The sequence below is a fragment of the Tachypleus tridentatus genome, chromosome 2 (genome assembly GCF_004210375.1).
Source record: "Tachypleus tridentatus isolate NWPU-2018 chromosome 2, ASM421037v1, whole genome shotgun sequence".
NCBI lineage: Eukaryota > Metazoa > Arthropoda > Merostomata > Xiphosura > Limulidae > Tachypleus > Tachypleus tridentatus.
The window spans coordinates 132,762,641-132,781,575 of record NC_134826.1 but is presented as its reverse complement, the minus strand read 5'-3'; the positions used below and the strand labels follow the sequence as shown (position 1 = coordinate 132,781,575).

Genomic DNA, 18,935 nt, shown 5'->3' with positions numbered 1-18,935 from the left:
ACATTATCTACTCTAGCATATGAACCAATACACAGTAATAAGACGTGTGATTCAACCAACCTGCAGGACACACTGTAATAGTTTAGCAATTTTCCACTTTTTATATCTCGGGTTATGATAATCCAAAGTATTAAATATTTTCAGTGGATGTGCCCAATTAGAACCCTTACTTCATATCACAGATTTCAAAGCAATACTTTACGAAATACATGAGATATAAAATATATAATTTTGATTGTATTTTTCCTATTTTTTTAGTTCGTGCTCAAAGTACGAAAACTTTATATGACAGAAAAACATACTTAACTTTCATGGATTTATTTTTTCCACTTATGTTACATTGACAGATTTTTACAACATACAGTTAGTTGTTAGATTTGGTTTAACACTCCTACGAAAAGACGTTTCTAGTCCTGATTTCTCCAAGCCCGTTCCCCTGGCTGTGGTTTCGCTAGATAGTAGATAGGGACAGTGGGAATCTCGTTAATCCATTCATTAATGGATTTAAATGGCAATTTCATTTAAATACAAAATTATTAGCCTAATATTAATAACCTTTCAAGTTGCTCTGGGGCCTATTAGGCCCCACTTTTCGTAGGAGTGTTAAATGTAAGCCACGTGTATAAAGTTATTCAACATAAACCACTTAATTTTGATCAGATTTTTTGTGCACGCCTACGCAAAACATCACGTGAACTATCTGTCTGAAAACTTTACTGCAGCTTCACCTAAGAATGAAAGTTGACTGATTTTTTGTCATTCGGTTTAAAGATGACTGATTTACAACAGGAAAACTATAGGGGGAATGCACGTGCAGATACTTGAATAAGAAAGCACATCATGCTAATATAATTATAGGTTTGCAAACGACTATTTATAATACTGAGTTTTATTGATTGTTTTGAAGTTAAACACAAAGCTACACAATGGGCTACCTGTGCTTTGCCCATTAAAGGCATCGAAACCCGGTTTATCTCGTTGTAAGTCCGCAGACATACTGTTATGCTACTGGGGAACAAAGTTTTATTAATGGTGGAACATATTACATGTATGACCAGTACTAAACAACTTAAGGCTATATTTTGTTACAAAGACAACAAAGGTTAAATGTGACAGAAATTATGTAAGAAGGTGACAGAATGTAGGGAGAGGTCAAGTGTATGAACGGCGAATAGACCTTGCCAAATACTATTTAGTGAGTGGCCATTTTCGTTGCCGATTTCTATAGTTTCTAAACAGTATTTTTCCTTTTTAGTTTTGTGACAGTGTAGAAGAAGAGCGTGGTACTAAAGTATTTTGTGACCCCGTTTCATACTGATGATAAGTTAAGGTGGATAACAGGAACTGGTGATAAGTTAAGGTGGATAACAGGAACTGATGATAAGTTAAGGTGAAAATCACCTCTAGGCCTGTAGCCTTCATACAAAAATATAAGTCCCCCACTGGAACAGCGTTAAGTCTACGGATTTACAACGTTAAATTCAGGTGTTCGATTCTTCCAGGTGAACACAGCACATAGCCAGGTGTAGCTTTGCTATAAGAAACACACACACACACGCAGAAACATAAATACTGGTTAGGCTATTCGAACTAGATTAGCAGAATCTAGCTTAAGTTTTCAAAAGATTGATGACAAGAAACTGTTTAGTTAGATTCCGTGGCGTTACTATAAATTACGTTATTAACACTATCTAAGACAATGAGGATAGAGAGAAAATTACCACCATCTATTTTATAAAGATTTGTTTGTTTGCTTTTGAATTTCGCACAAAGCTACTCGCGGGCTATCTGTGCTAGTCGTCCCTAATTTAGCAGTGTAAGACGAGAGGGAAGGCAGGTAGTCATCACCGCCAACTCTTGGGATACTCTTTTACCAACAAATAGTGGGATTGATTGTCACATTATAACGCCCCCACAGCTGAAATGGCGAGCGTGTTTGGCGCGAGGGGGATGCGAACCCGCGACCCTCAGATTACGAGTCGCACGCTTTAACACGCTTGGCCATGCCGGGCATTTTTTTTATAAATAATTTGGTTGGTTCTGTAAAATATAGTAATTTAAGTAGAGTAAAGTATTTGCTTTTATTAACCATCGTGTTTCAAATTGAACAAAAAAACACTGCCTGTCCAACTGATGAATGAATACTTGCTGTAAAACCATTATCAATTTTATAAATGTAGCTACCAGTATGGCAACCAGTTTTGATTTTCGTTCCTTTAAGACAAACATTGAATCCTTTTTTGGCCACACTTTTTTCACATCTATAGTGTTTTCGATTAAGTAGCTTTAACCAGACGTCCTGATGCATGGTTATTTTTCCTTTCTTTTGTTAATGGGGTTCACGTGGCTGTTATGGAAATACTTGAACGAATGTATGTCCACAATGCTTTGTGCACTATCTTGATTGATTTTTAAAACTTATATATGTCTAGTTTTATCTTATGGAATGAAACTTTCAGGTACTACTACAAAATAGATAAGCACAAGGGTCAATGCCAATTAAAAGTAGTTCTAGAACTGTGAAAGGACTATTTTTTGTTCTGCGGATTCATGGTGTTGATCACATTCAATTATGTTACAAAAAGTTCGGAAATGACTGGATTTATATCAGAAACTTTTGGGAGTATTTTTTTTTCCCAGATCTTCCCGGATGTAGGTGTAATGTAAACCATTTCTGACACCTGTGTGTCCCTTGGAGAGAAGTGGGGACGTAAAGTAATTAGAACAAATCAGTAATTTAGCACCTTCCGGGTGTTAATCAGACTTGGCGGAATGATAAGGCTTAAAGCGAGTAAAGTGACAAATATTTTAAACTTTGTACTAACGTTAGGGATAACGTGTTTTTTGTTTGTTTTGGAATTTCGCACAAAGCTATTCAAGGGCTAGGCCGTTAATTTAGCAGTGTAAGACTGAGGCAGCTAGTCATCACCACCCACCGCCAACTCTTGGGCTACTTTTACCAACGAATAGTGGGATTGACCGTCACATTATAACGGTGGGAGGGCGAGCATGTTTAGCGCGACGCGGGCGGCGACCCTCGGAACGTGAGGCCATGCCGGGCCTGGGATAACGTGAAATATAAATTCATAATATTAGAGGTATTTTATATACATGTATCAAAAATCTATCGAATATTAATCCCATTTTGCTTATTTTCAGAGGACACACAAAAAATTGTAATTTGAAAAGTATTGCGACCTATCTAATTTTATAGAATATTCTGGCACGCGAAACCTTTTCCCTAAGGATGGGTGTGTTCGAGTGGGTCTTTTCGTGTGATATTTGCTTTAGCTTTAACATTTTTTTTCAATCTTTCTATTATTTGCAGATTTCTGTGTTTCAATAGTGAAAGAAGCTCATATTCTAGTTTAATAGGGTTAAAGTATGGTATTTGCCTTTGTAGAATCTAACGTATAACATAAAATATTGAGAAAAGATGCTCCACAGTATGGGAAGTTATTTCTTAAGTTTTTTTTTTCTTTTCTTTTAGTGCCTGGAATTTAGAACGATCTGTTTGTTCGCTTACTAGTTTTGTTTAATACGTGAAATTTATGTTCTGTGTTTATTGTGTATAACAGTTATAGCTGTAACGGTTGTAATAACTTTTTTTAATAATTTAAAAGCTGGATTAATTTTGTTACCATTCAGTCTCAATAAAAAACAAACAACAATATCAGCTTTCGTTTCCCTTGAAAATCATATAATGTGTTTTATTTAGAAAGTATTTTTTCTATATGCGCACGCACACACACGCCCAAACATAAATAGTAATGCTATACTTCATATAATTCTTGATATTAAAACAAAAGTATCAAATAATCTCGCGGGTTCAAATTCCCGTCACACCAAACATGCTCGTCCTTTCAGCCGTGGGGGTGTTATAATGTCACAGTCAATCCCACTATTCGTTGCTATAAGAGTAGCCCAAGAGTTGGCGGTGGTTGGTGATAACTAGCTGCCTTCCCTCTAGTGTTACACTGCTAAATTAGGGACGGCTAGCGCAGATAGCTCTCGTGTAGCTTTGCGCGAAATTCAGCAATCAACAACATCAAGTAATCGTGAATAGTCTCCTGTATATTTTTATAGAAACGTATGTCGTTGTTGTTTTTTGGAATTTCGCGCAAAGCTACTCGAGGGCTATCTGCACTAGCCGTCCCTAATTTAGCAGTGTAAGACTAGAGGGAAAGCAACTAGTCATCACCACTCACCGCCAACTTTTGGGTTACTCTTTTACCGAAGTATAGTGTGATTGACCATCACATTATAATGCCCTCACTGCTTAAAGGGCGAGGATGTTTGGTACGACGGGGAAGCGTATGTCAATATCTCGTTTTGCGTATGTCTCTCTTTTATACGTGAAGGTATATCGAATCTCAACATATCAAGTCTGCAAGCCTTGCGTTATTCTTTGTATTATATATCATTGATTCAATATTTATGGTTTCCACTAATTATAATTTAGTTTTTCAGAGCTTTAAATGTATAACAGATACTGGCTATCTGACGACAGAATCTCGAAAATTGGCACAATGAACTACACGCCTGTGGTGCCCTCTATTCGGCAGAATGTAAACTTTTAAAAAAGAGTTGGAAGATTTGTTCATCACAAAACTTTCAGATGTAAACAATTTTTGAGACTTTAGACAAACATACAGCTTCATCGTTTTTATTTTATTTCTTAAATTCAGTCGTAAACAATATTTTTGTTATATATATTATAAAATATTGCCACAACAGTGTGAAGTGTGTGTAGATCTCGTTGAACTGATGGTGTATCCTCCTTACTTTCTGAAAACAAAATAATATACATAGCTTCAATGAACAGTAATTTAAAAAATAATATGTTAGATTTCCTGCACACATATATATATATATATACTTTCATTCTGGTTCTTAACTGATACATTGATTTCTTAGGTTAATGTTTTATTTACATTTGTAATTTGAATATATTCAATCTATATTTATTGCTATAATGTACATATTATTTATTTAGCTCGGCATGGCCAGGGGGTTCAGGCGCTCGACTCGTAATCCGTGTGCAAAGTATTTAAATAGTTGTTTCTTTTATCGAAGAGATTGTTGTAAACTATACTTTTAGTGTTGTAATTTGTTTAATTGAAATGTTAGCTATAGGACGTAAGATGTTAAGATCAAGAAAGTTCTAGAAATATCTAGAACAAGTGTAGATAATAAATACCATGTACCGTGACACATCAACTGGTGAGTTAAAAAGTGCATTAAAAATAGTAAAAGATATATTTAAGAGAATTAAAAGTTATTTTAAGAAGTGATAGAGAACTGAATCTGTCTGTATTTTTCATAAGTATTTAGGTATGCGATTACTATTGTACTTGAGGAGTTACTTTATGCCAGTAAGGTAATTTGTTTTATGTTCTTTGTAATTTGGATTTACAATAATTTGTGCCAGTGCACACATTTTATTGTTTGGTATTTTATTTTATTAAGAAACTAGTTGGGATACCCATCCCCTGTAAGGAAGTTATGTTAAAAAAAAAAAAAACCAAAAACGCAAAATTCAAACATCAAACTTTGTAATGAACCTCCAAACAAATTTGGGTGAATATCCATCTAAACTCTGCGAAGTAGCTACATGGACATACAACAAACAGTACTGTTATATTTATATAGACGTGTGGATGTGTTTCTTGGGTCAAAGTTTAACTATACCTAACTTCATAAATAATATATTTATTAAAAACAATGTTTTAGTGTTGCACTGCTATAAAGATGTTTTTATTTCTAAGTATAACAAAAACAAACCAAACAAACAGTTCAACTGATTTAGTTATGAAATAGGTAGGTCAAAATGAATGAGGGTAATTAAAGTTTATTACAAGAAAGCCGTGCTTCATACATTACTCTAATTGCGAAATTGTAATGATAATTAGGATTTTGGAATATATATATAGTTTTACAGTTTATAGAGAAACGTTCCCCAAGAAACAATATTTTTATTATCTGCACAATGTATAAGCAATGGACTAGAAGATCCAAATTTTTAAGAATTATAAGTGCTACTAGGTGGCATTACAATACAATGTTTTAAAATGTAGCACACATTTCAAACTTGAATTATATGATGCACTATCCGCAATGTATAGTTTTCGTCTTGATATTTATTATATTTTGAAAGAAATGTGTAAATTCGAACTGGTAACGAAAAACGCGACATTAAATTCTGGTGGAAAAATATGTAAAAAAAAAAACGATAAATGGAGTATGCTAGATTCATGCTTAACTTCACGTGTTTCCGGTATACCAGCAAGCCACCTTCGACATGTGTTACCAGAGCAACGACCTCCTTCCTACTCAGTTCACCTCCCTTACTAGTGACAGATGGTTGTACCATATGTAAAAGCTTTGTATTAACCTCTAGCCACCCGTTAATATTTATCCTTCATCATGGCGTATACCGTAGCAATTGTTATTTCTTTTTTTGTGGTAATGGTTACGCCTTTTGAATCCAATCAAACATCAAGAACACATCACAGGTTTGTAATTTTGTTCTGTGCAATAAATGTGAATCTTAAATTAATATTAACTTAAAGAATTGTGAGATTCAGAAATGTATGAGTTTAGGAATGGTTCATGAAGCAGGGGAGGACGTACTTGGGAATGAGGTGTTTGTATAAGCTTTCTGAAATAGATTATTAGATATTCAGAAATTATTAAAATATTATCACTTCGTTTTGGAACTTTTGTACACCATGTTATGAGTAATTATGTTGGTAACTTGAAACATCTACCAAATGTATAAACTGCGACAAATATCACGTCGATATTGTGTTATCAGACTAGGTTTATCTGTTTATTTACTGGATGCTTTTGTTTTATTTATGTGACAGTTTTCCTCATCTTGATGATGAGGATAGCATAGGTAATGAAGGAATGTGTCAAGTATACCGTAGTGCTACGTGTTCAAAGTTTCTTGCCAACAAAACAGTTTTTGTGAGTTCAATTCACAGCCAGGGGATAATGGAAGAAAAATTAGCAGCAGCGTTTTCGGTGATCGCCTCTTCACAAGATGTTTCAGTGGAGTGTCACAAGTTTGCTATTCCTTCACTTTGCTACTATGCTTTTCCACCATGTGTTGAGAACTCGTCCGTTTCTAAGCCACGCCAGGTTTGTCGAGATGAATGCGAGGTGTTAGAAAACAGCATTTGTCGATTAGAATATTCTATTGCCAAACGTCATCCACTAATTGGTCAAAAGAAGATTCTCCCAGCGTGTGAAGACCTGCCTCCATTTGGTTCCGAAGCAAGTCAAACTTGTTTGAGACTTGGAGTCCCTAATTCCATTCAAAAAAATGAGCGTAAGTGTATATATATATACATTCAATGTAATTACCAACGTAAATTGTAGCCTCTGTAACTACAACTTGTTTAAAATATGTAAATAAGGAATACCTTTAAATGTTAAATATAAAATAATTTTAAAGACTTGCAGGGATCAGTGCTTTAAGTTTTGAGTAAATGTTTGCAAAGGTGAATCAGGAAATGTTTCTTTTTAGTAATGGCCCAGACCTGTTGGTTTTGATGGTAAAAAATATATAATTAAACAATGATTTAATGCATTGACTCTCAAACATGGCCACTTTAACTTCTGTCACTCAATAAACACACAGCAGGCAATAAGAAGTAATAAAGAAAACTAAATTGTTTTTATGAGTTAAAATGTAAACATTACAAGTCCCTAGAGAATTCAGTAATAGTGAGTATATAGAAATGAAGATTGCACTTCTCTTTAATATAGCAAAGATAGTAGTAATCATCAGAAGTTAGTGTAACTAAACTAACGATGTAATAGTGTAATTATATATGGAATTGTTATACAACTGATACTAATTACATAGTTTCAGCAAATGGGAGGTAAAACAGTAATGGTCAATATACTGAAGCAGTTTGTTGTAAACTAAAATATTTTCAAAATAAGTAAAGTCCAGATGAGGAAGTTTTAAAATGGCTTATTACCACCTTGAACATTCTACTAAAATATAATTAAATATAGAGACATTTTCTACAGTTGTTTGATACTACTGTTTTCAATGTTTTCTAAGAACAAAGACTTGGACACAAGTTGTATATTTTAATTATGAAGATAAGTTTAGTGGTGACATGTGATGTTGGGCATAAGAGTTTCTAGACATTTTGTTTTTCTAACAACTTTATTTCTCATCTACATAATATTAGATAACTTGTTTAAGACAGGTATTTATTAGTTGTTTTGATGTAATATTATTACAAAATTATGATTGCTTGTTCCGAGTAGCTTTGTTTCATTAGAGATACATTTTCAGTAATGTTTAACACCCAGAGCTGTTGTTTTTCTTTCAGAACAGACTTGTTATGTTGGAACAGGAGAAGACTACAGAGGGGTAATATCTCACACCGTATCTGGTTACAAATGTCAACACTGGAGTCATCAGATCTTCTACCACACTTCGGACTACCCAGAACTGATTGGTGGTCACAACTACTGCCGTAACCCAGGTGGAATGGAGAGCCAACCATGGTGTTTTGTTGCAGACCAACAGGTTCAAAAGGAGATGTGTGAAATACCCAAATGTGGTGAGCAATTCATTTATATTGTACTGTACATTTAATTTTAAGAAGGTGCAGATGAGTTGCTAGAGCTTGGAAAGTTTGTTTTTAAAACTATTATTTAAAAAAAAAGGATTATAAAGTTCTTAATTATGCTTATAATTTTTGCCAGTAAGGACTTAGTAAACATTTTATAGTGCCATATGTTTGACTTGCATTGAGTACCAATCTTATGTGCTCTAACTTTCAATAAAAGGAAAAGCAAAGTTGGATAAAATCCTTTGACTATGCATTTAAATTACATAGAGACTTATGAAAATACCACCATAACAAGTTCAGTGTCTTAAATTTTACACTTATCATTATATAGATATATCAGATTATCACATATAAAAGTTTAATCTATACATGTACAAAGTCGAAAATTGGCTCAGCACGGCCAAGTGGGTTAAGGCACTCAACTCGTAATCTGAGGGTCGTGGGTTCTAATCCCCATCACACCAAACATACTCGCCCTTTCAGTCGTGGGAGAGTTATAATGTGACAGTCAATCCCACTATTCGTTGGTAAAAGAGTAGCTTAAGAATTGGTGGTGGGTAGTGATGACTAGCTGCCTTCCATCTAGTCTTACACTGCTAAATTAGGCATGGCTAGTGCAGATATCCCTTGTGTAGCTTTGCGTGAAATTAAAAAAAAATAAGCAAAGTCAAAACATACAGAAATAAAAATAAAAAAACCGTAAATCATAAGTGGTGTATAACTGTGTCTTAGTATTATAAAAGTGAAGATAGTTCATTTTTAAATTATACAAATAACCATGTGAGTGAGATGAAAAAAACTGAAATCATTAGAGGGCCAGGTTAAGATGCCTGATGCTATAATGTCATGAATCTACTACACATTTATTGTCTGCAGCCAGTAATGAGCAGTAGTTGTTCAATAACAAAAGTGAATAAACAAACCTGTCAGTATGTAAGCCTGAAGAACAACAATAGTAAGGAAATAACTGACAAGGTGTGAAAAGTGAATAAAAAATAAATAGTTTACATTTCCCAACAGTACATAGTCAAAACATTTCATGTTAAGTTTTTAGTGGAAAACTCGAAATTAATAATTATAGCTTTCCCACTGTAATGAAAGTTTACAGGTTATTTTTCAATAAATTTAACATTATATTACATAAATATGTTTTTAACTCTATTCTAAAAGATATATTCTGCTACAAATACAGTCCTTCCTAGTCTTAAACTTGCTGACCTCTGTCACCTTAACTGGCATTGACCACATGTTATGTAACTCTACGTCCCATTCTGTTATTCACTTTCAATTAATTCTTCCAATTCTATAGTCTCAAGAACAGGTATGATCTTATTATTTTATATTCATTTTTAAATTGTACTTTCTAATGCAAGTAAATCTGAAAGACCAACTTTTCAGTGAGTGAAAGATATTTCAGATTACTCATGTGTAAGACTTAATGAAACTTTTCATAAATTTATGTTGTTTTAATTATTTTTTCCTTTTATTCTCAGCTATGTGGTGTTGCCCTCTTCTTTGACACATTTCTTTTCACTTCATATATAAGGGGGGATTAATTGCTTTTGATTGTGTATTGTTAGAGAATGTACTTTTATTTCTTTTTATTTTTTATCATGTATATATTGTTTTTCTTATTTTTATTAAGAAATGTTTAAGTTTACATATAGTTGTGATGTTTTGTCTTTTGATTTTATTACTAGGTAATAACTGCATTACTGACTGTAGACTGGATATATAATTAGGTTTAAATTAAGTATCTGAATCTGACCCCAAACAGTTTTAATTTTGTTCATCTGTTGATGCAGAACAGATTCTCATCTGTATCAACGTGTAATTGAAGAAACGGATTATGTTCAACATGTTTTGACTTTCAGTATTTATTCTTATATCTGTGTTTTGCATGTATTTGGATTGTATTTTCATATTTTATATTTTCACCACATTGTTTTATAGTTGCTGACTGCTTTCAGTCAAGATTATGAAAATAAATAAATAAAAGTTTGGGATAATTTATGGGATTTTGCTATTACCTATGATATATTAATAGGAATCATTGTAATAACAGTCTGGTAATCTAATTTGTGAGTTCAAAATAAAGTTGTTTTTTTTTCAAGATTATATGTAATAATTTACTGTTTTTTTCAGTATTAGTTTATATTCATTTTTGTAGATATCAAATATATATTCTCCATATGTTTATTTTGACATCACTCACACAATGATACTTACTATTCATTTGGAACAAAGAAAGGTTTTGCATCTGCCAAAAGGCATGCCAGCTCTAAAGCATGAAAGCAAGTTTCTTTTCTGTTTTCATTTCTGAAGACTTGGTTGTAACTTATACAACAGAGGCACACTCAATTCACAAAGATATACACAATTCATCACAGATGTTACTCACAAGCAAATGTTCATCGTTTTATCGTGGGTAAGAGTTTACTTTATACACAATAATAAGTATGTTTAAGGTAATGAATTGGAAGGCCATGGTTTACCAGGTGGAAGTGATGCATTAACAAGCCTTTTTTCAGCATTTGCTCTAATAGGAGAGAGAGCAATGTTAATCATTGACATAAAGATTTTTATATTGCAATTACTGATTAGTTTTAAGATTTGTTGATTGATATCATTATGTGTTAGCGAACAGGAGAGAATTTCACAATACAGGTTTAACAGTATAAGTTACATGCATTTCTAAATATATGCTTTACTGAAACAGACATCAGTATTATAATAAATATATAATAGTAAATCAGTCGTGATATCTAAAGTTTTTACGTTGTTTAAGGATGACAGGGAACCTCTTGATTGATTTTGTCCTGTCCTTATAATTCATATAGTTACCAAGTTTTCTCTCAAATTGAAATTTACTGCCTCCACCACATTTGAAGGCAACCCATTCCAGGGGCCAACCACCCTGTTTAGAAAAATAAAAGTGTTTTAGGCAAAGATTACTTTTATCTTGCCAAGATTTATGTTTATATTCTCTAGTCCTACTGTTCTCATTGTTAAGTGTGAAAAAAGATGATACATCAACATTATCAGTTCTCTTTAAATTCTTGATCACCTCAATTAGTTCTCCTCTAAATCTTTTAAGAGAAAACAATTTTAGAAGTATTAATCCTTAATATAACAAATCCTCCAGCCCAAGCATCATTTTAGTAACCATCCTCTGAACTTTTTTGGACAATTCATTGTCCTTTCTTAGGTAAAGAGCCCAAGACTGAACACAAATCTGACCTATAGAGACATAAAAAGTGATATGAAATTCTCTGGTTAATGCTTAAAATGTTTGAATTTTTATATGTTTATACCAAATAATTGAAACAACAACAAAAAAACTGAATTTTGTAAAATGTGCCATTTGATAGTATTGCATTTTCCAATAAATAAATCTTGGTTTAAGGAAATTTTTGATGATTTTAGTGGCTTTTTTTTTTCTATCCATATTTCAAGCGTTGTCCAGAAAGCTATATGATATGTGTGAAATACAACTGTTAACCATTAGGTAACTAGTATTATTGTTTGGTCATAGAGAAATATAATTGTTTTATTCTTGAGGGGTATGTCTGTATTTTGTTTCTACAATACTGATTTGTGGGCATTTTGTTAGGAAACTCCTTTACTGTTTTTGTATTAGCAGTGAAAATGGTGGTAAAAATGCTGAACTCGTAACTTTGCTTTAGGTATACTTTAATGGAATAGCTTTTGCATAAAAAAATGTAGGCATGAAAGAATATTAATTTTAGCTGTTGTGAATGCTTGATTAACATCAACTTGTTTTTTTTTTATAATTCTTTTTGAATTTACTTTTCAGTGGATTATCTGTGGTTGTACATTCTTCTTCCAAGCATTGTCATGGTAGCACTTATTGGATTATTGCTTGGGATTTGGTGTATGAGGCAAAGAACAAAATCTAATTCATCAGTTATCAAACCACCAAAGACTGTTGCAAGACCTTTGAGTCAGCAGGTGGAGATGAATGCATTGTTACCAAGAGCACAGACTAGGGCAACTGAATTTCCTATCTCTGCCATCCAGTTTCTTCAAGAAATAGGAGAAGGAGCATTTGGTAAAGTTTATCATGGAGAATTAATGGGTATACATGGAGCTGGAAGTGTTACACCTGTTGCTATCAAAACCTTGAAAGAAAATGCCACACTGAAAACTAGACAGGACTTCTTACGAGAAGCAAACTTGATGTCAGATTTACACCATCCTAATATTGTATGCTTGCTGGGGGTTTGCACAAGAGAGGAACCATTCTGTATGTTGTTTGAATTTATGTCACAGGGAGATCTTCATGAGTATCTAATCTTGCATTCTCCCCAGCGAGATGTTGGATGCAATGAGGATGAAACATGCCATGTTTTGGAATTATCAGACTTCCTTCATATTACACGGCAGATTGCAGGTGGAATGGAATATCTTGCTGGGAATCATTATGTTCACCGGGACCTGTCAGCTAGGAACTGTTTAGTTGGAGATGGTTTTGTGGTAAAAATTTCTGATTTTGGCCTTTCTCGGGACATATACTCTTCTGATTATTACAGAATTCAGTCTAAATCTTTGTTGCCTGTCAGATGGATGCCTCCAGAATCCATTTTATATGGAAAGTTTACTTCAGAAAGTGATGTGTGGTCATTTGGAGTGGTTTTGTGGGAAACCTTTAGTTTTGGGCTGCAGCCTTTCTATGGTTACAATAACCAGGAAGTAATTGACATGATTAGGTCAAGACAGCTCCTCTCATGTCCAGAAGACTGCCCTCCCCATATTTATGCCATGATGGTAGAGTGTTGGCATGAAAACCCTTTTCGTAGACCTTCTTTCAAAGAGCTACATGCTCGCTTATGCTCCTGGCAAGCCATGCACACACAGGCTTTGAGTGTAATGCATTCAGGAAAAAAGCATAATGGTAATCATCATAGCTGCTCAGCAATGAATAGTAATACTGCTTCAACAAATATGAGTAGTTCTATGGCAAGACCCTTTACTACTCCAAGCCAGAAGGTGTCTTGTGGTTCTTCTTCAGAATGTTTTTCAGTTTTACAAACAACAGGGTCAGATACACCAGTAATGAAGATGGTAGATTCTGCAGTGCAACATAATCCTCACAAAGTGGCAGTAGCTCCTGAAAAAGTGACCAATGTGTAATTTAACTTCATATGTAGCTGGTCACAATGCCAGTTCTTGGTGAAAGTAACAAAAATATAACAACAAACTAGGTTGTGTTTGTTAGATGGTACTATGTTTTTAAATAAGTGGTGCCTTACAAGTTTTCAAGTACCTTTTAAATTCATTGAAAAGTGAAACATTAATCTCAATGAAGTGTTTGAGATTCATAATTGTCAGATTAAATTGTGCAAACTATATTTCTTGAGAAAAGCTCTAATGGACTTCATTTGCATATTTGGAGATGATTCGTCTATCTAAATTTTCTGGTAAACAAATATATTTTAGAAAAGTGTTAAACTTATTGGTATTAAAAGAAAGGAATTAAGTATAAGAAAAAATGAACTGAATAGTAGTTTTAAAATAGTTTGAATTATTTTAAATGTGATCCTGGATTTCTGGAATATTGCATTTCAAAGCAAGAGTATATATTTCATGTTGTTGTTGTTGTATACCCAGTTCACTAGGTTTAAATTAAAATTATATATAAAACATTTCTAACCACTATTTTTAATGCTAACATTACATAGCAGATTTGAGGCTTTCTAACCTTAGTTCACTATACATTACGTGAATGTTTTCCTTGCATGAATATAGCATTTCCATGCTATCCGTAAGATGTGAGACAACTATAAATGCTAAGCAAACTTTAAAGTGGTTTTACTAAAGTCTCTTTACTGCTACTTTTCTTGTAGAATTCTCATTTTAAATCATATTTTAAATATCACACTGGACGTAAAATAGTAGTGTCTGGTGGAATTTTAATGGCAAAAAAAACCTTTTTAGGTTCCTGTTAACTTGGTAAGTAGTAAGAGTAGGCATTTTCACTGCATCTCTCAGAATGTGTCTTAGCTTTAACCTTTTGTATTTCTCTGTTAGAAAATCTAAAATAAAAATGTACATTAAATGATTTATAAGTTAATATTTTTTTTGGTTTTTTTGTATTAAAACATATGTTACTGGTGATAACTTACTATATATTTATTAGTTCTGTGACTTAGTATAAGGTACGAAAACTGAAATTGGCACTAATGTGTATACATAGTATGAAATGCTAAGTTTGTTTTTATTTCAAAAATACTAAAGTTTAAACCTTGAATATGGTATTAATGTAAATACAATTGGAATTAACATTTTTATTGTTCCATAAGATTTTAAAAATCAATAGAATTAATAATTGAAAGAAATATTCACAATGTTCTTTATGAAAATTATTACCTTTACAATAGACTGAAAGTGTTTTTAGGGTTATTTTGCAGTATTTTCTATAAATTGATAAAGTTTCAGAAAATTCTTTTTAACTTTTATGTGTGTCATTTCAAATTCAGAAAAGTATATAACCTTTTCTGTTTTACACATTAAAAACAAAGACTGGTAAAACAAAATTTGAAAGTTAATTGTTTGAATGCATTTGCTGAAGACTATAAGTTTGTTGTCCTTCCTTTACTAGACACTTTACTTTAAAAAAAATAGATATATTTGGCAAGTTATAAGTAATATACCTGAAGAAAACATATTCCTGTACTTTATGTGAGTATATTCAGGAAGATTCAAGTTGCCTGTTGTAATGACTTTACTATTTCATTAAAATTAATTATGATAGCAGTATAAGAATTTTACCTGTTGTGTTTGTGGCACAGCTACAATGTTGATTTATATTTATTTTAAACAGTTTATAATTTTTTACAATAATGTATTTGTAAGCTATCACCAGTACTTTCTGATGTAATAACTTGGAGTTATGGATAAAGTACTGCATGTTTATTTTTTAAAAATTGGAAGTTTTGTTGGCTACTTAGGTTTGATAATATGTGTGAAACTATATAACTGTGCTCATGATTTTTGTAACAGTTGTTACACTATGTAACTTTATAAGTCTGAACTATAAACTGTTTTACTAAGGGGTGTTATGGTCAAGACAGTTTTAGGGTAGAATGACTCCCCCTATCATACATTTATGGAAGTGTTTTATATGATCTGAAATTACATATTATTCCATGACTAGGAACCAGAGATTAATTGTTTACCAAAAATGAATGTATTATAAATTTACATTTTGAGATTGCCTTTCACCTGTAATATTATTTATAAATATAAATTCATTCTCTTTCAAATGTACATATCCCAACATGTGTGGTGGTTTAAGATTTAATAACTTGAGATAGCTAAAAGTGAATAATTTAGTTTCCAAATAAAAAGGTGTGTAAATAACATCTTTTCTTAGTAAAGAAAACACTGGTATCCAGAGTAAATGTTTTGTATCTCCTGATGAAAACTGTTTGAAAAATAATTTGAAGCTTTGTTTGTGTATGTGCATATATATATAGTGAGGAATTGTAAAAAATATTATCTTAACCACTAGAACAAATGAGAAATGTATATGTTGATTGTAGTGATCCACAGTAGGTGAAAGGTAATTAATCTTGAAACTAAATCCGTTCAGTTCACAGAACTTTTGAGGCTGATGCTGCTAACTGAGTTAATAGGCCTTTTCTAACAGTACAATTCACCACCGGGATCACAACAAAAACCATTTCTATTATATTACACTGAACAAAACAAAAGTTTCATTTATTAATTGAACATTGATTGTGGATGCACTATAGCAGAGGGTATATAAGAGAAAAATACATTTACTTTCTCTTTTAATGCAGCTACATTTTGTGGTAGAATAGAAACTTTTAAAAATACTATAATATAGTGGCAATTAGTGTAAATTGTGTGGATCTTGGCAATATATCTTTACTACTTAAGAATAATCTTGAGAAATTCTAAATGTCAACAAAAATTTGGCATACGCTGAAAAGAAAAAAAGTACTTTTTGTGAACTAAATATAGGTATTTTTTGAGGCAGCTGCTATGAAGAAAATGGAATTTGTCATCCTTACAAGTAACTTGATCCTCAAACTGTTTTGAAGGTATACCTACTTGGTGGTGATTCATCCTTACAAGTAACTTGATCCTCAAACTGTTTTGAAGGTATACCTACTTGGTGGTGATTCATCCTTACAAGTAACTTGATCCTCAAACTGTTTTGAAGGTATACCTACTTGGTGGTGATTCATCCTTACAAGTAACTTGATCCTCAAACTGTTTTGAAGGCATATCTACTTGGTGGTGATTCATCCTTACAAGTAACTTGATCCTCAAACTGTTTTGAAGGTATATCTACTTGGTGGTGATTCATCCTTACAAGTAACTTGATCCTCAAACTGTTTTGAAGGTATATCTACTTGGTGGTGATTCATCCTTACAAGTAACTTGATCCTCAAACTGTTTTGAAGGTATATCTACTTGGTGGTGATTCATCCTTACAAGTAACTTGATCCTCAAACTGTTTTGAAGGCATATCTACTTGGTGGTGAAAAGGTGACTGTAGAAATGTTTCATGAAGAACACAGTTCAATCTCTGTCTTATTAGAAATAAACATTAATTGTATTGGTTTTTAATTGTTTCTGTACTAATTGCTTTTATACCAATGGTACAATAATGTATACTCCACTCTGTATATAAACAAAACTTTACCTATACAGAGGAGTAAACTGTACATTTCATGAATCTCACAATAGTTCTTACCTGATTTCTCCAAGCCCATTCCCTTGACTGTGATTTTGCTAGATAGTAGATAGGGACAGTGAGAATGTCGTTAATCTATTCAGGCACATCACTAATTAGATGATGAAGCATTTGGCTACCTTAAGAGAATCATAGTTACACCTGCAGTTTGCCAGCACTTGGTTGAATTTTTTCACTTTGACATTCAGAGCACTTGGTAATTGACAGTTCATCTGCTTTAATATGCCATTTTTTTTATTTATGCAATGATTTAACATGTGCTATTTTTTGTATTCCACTCTAAGAATGTATAAGGTGCCAATGTTATTATTTGTGAGAAACTATTTGCTGAAACTTCATCGTTTTTATAAGTTGACTAGTCAGACTATATAAGGGCATACCAAAGGATTTTGAGTTTTTTAAACATTTGTTTTTTTTATATGTCAATAAAATTTATACTTGATAGAAGTTTGAGTTCAGTGTGATTAACTTACTTTATGCAAGCAGTGAACTGTCATTATTTTACAAAATATTACAATTAACTGAACTAAAAAAAAACATTTAATTTGCAAACCCATTCTAGGGGATAAATGTTGAAGGTCTCATAGTGAGTTTAGGTAACTTGTATACAGTTTCTTCACTGTAGATGTTTCCAATAAAATGTTAATTTTTCAGTCATTATATTTACTCCAGAATAGAAAATATATAATAATTTAAGTCTTTGAAGTTTGTTCAGTTTCTCAAGTGTGCAAAACTACACATTATGTATTGGTCATCATTAATCTTACTGTTAAACAAAAACTTTAAACATCGCTCTTCAACAAAGCAATGAAATTATTTTTGGAAACAGGACACAAATAATTACCTCTTCAATCCACAGTTCAGCATGCTAACCACTAGGACATGCCTAGCCTAATATTAGAAAGAAAATGGATAGATTCATATTAAGTTTAAAGCCAGTATAGGTTATGATTGGTTTTGTTGACTTTGAAGGTACTTATCTGTCAGAAATGTATTCAGGATTTAATAGAAATCAGCAAGAAGTTTACTATCGTAGTTCATTCTTGTAGAATAATGGTAGATGCAGAATTGTTCAGGTGTACAATTATAAATTTGAATAATTACTAAACCATTCACTTAACATTAGTCTTTTGATTACATAGTTCTTGGTAGTGTTTATGTACCAGCCTCTAAAGGCAGGACTATTATACACTTAAGTAGAATAAAATAGTAGAGGGTTTTAGTCTTAACTGTTTTTTTTATGTAACCTGAAGTATATTGTTAAATCTATATTATGACTTGTATCTCTAGATTTAACTTTATTTGCTTAATATTTTTTGCTACTACAACTTTTGTCAGAAGCTATTGATAACCAGCAAGGCTGCTGAATCCAGTTGGTTTGTTAAATGCATATAAAATAGTTACAATTCATAAAGTAAACTGAGATTGTCAGTAAGAGTTTAATTATTATTCCTGAGACGAGTGTAGTTTGTAAAATGAATGTTTCACAATTAGCCTAAAGTAAACATTTTTGCTACTTGAAGTTCATTATATAAATATCTCTGCACTGAAACAATATTTTCTTCAATTACAGTAAATTTAAA

The 18,935-nt window shown here is 32.4% G+C and overlaps 1 pseudogene across 1 annotated transcript in view; it reads left to right on the top strand.

Moving 5' to 3' along the window:
* The window catches only part of LOC143245140 (inactive tyrosine-protein kinase transmembrane receptor ROR1-like), a 74,521-nt pseudogene extending 56,729 nt beyond the window's left edge, over positions 1-17,792 (top strand). The window contains exons 6-8 of the transcript XR_013025483.1: positions 6,870-7,336; positions 8,358-8,591; positions 12,421-17,792. The product of XR_013025483.1 is annotated as an inactive tyrosine-protein kinase transmembrane receptor ROR1-like (transcript). The remainder of the gene's footprint in view (positions 1-6,869; positions 7,337-8,357; positions 8,592-12,420) is intronic.
* Positions 17,793-18,935: the final 1,143 nt, after the last annotated feature.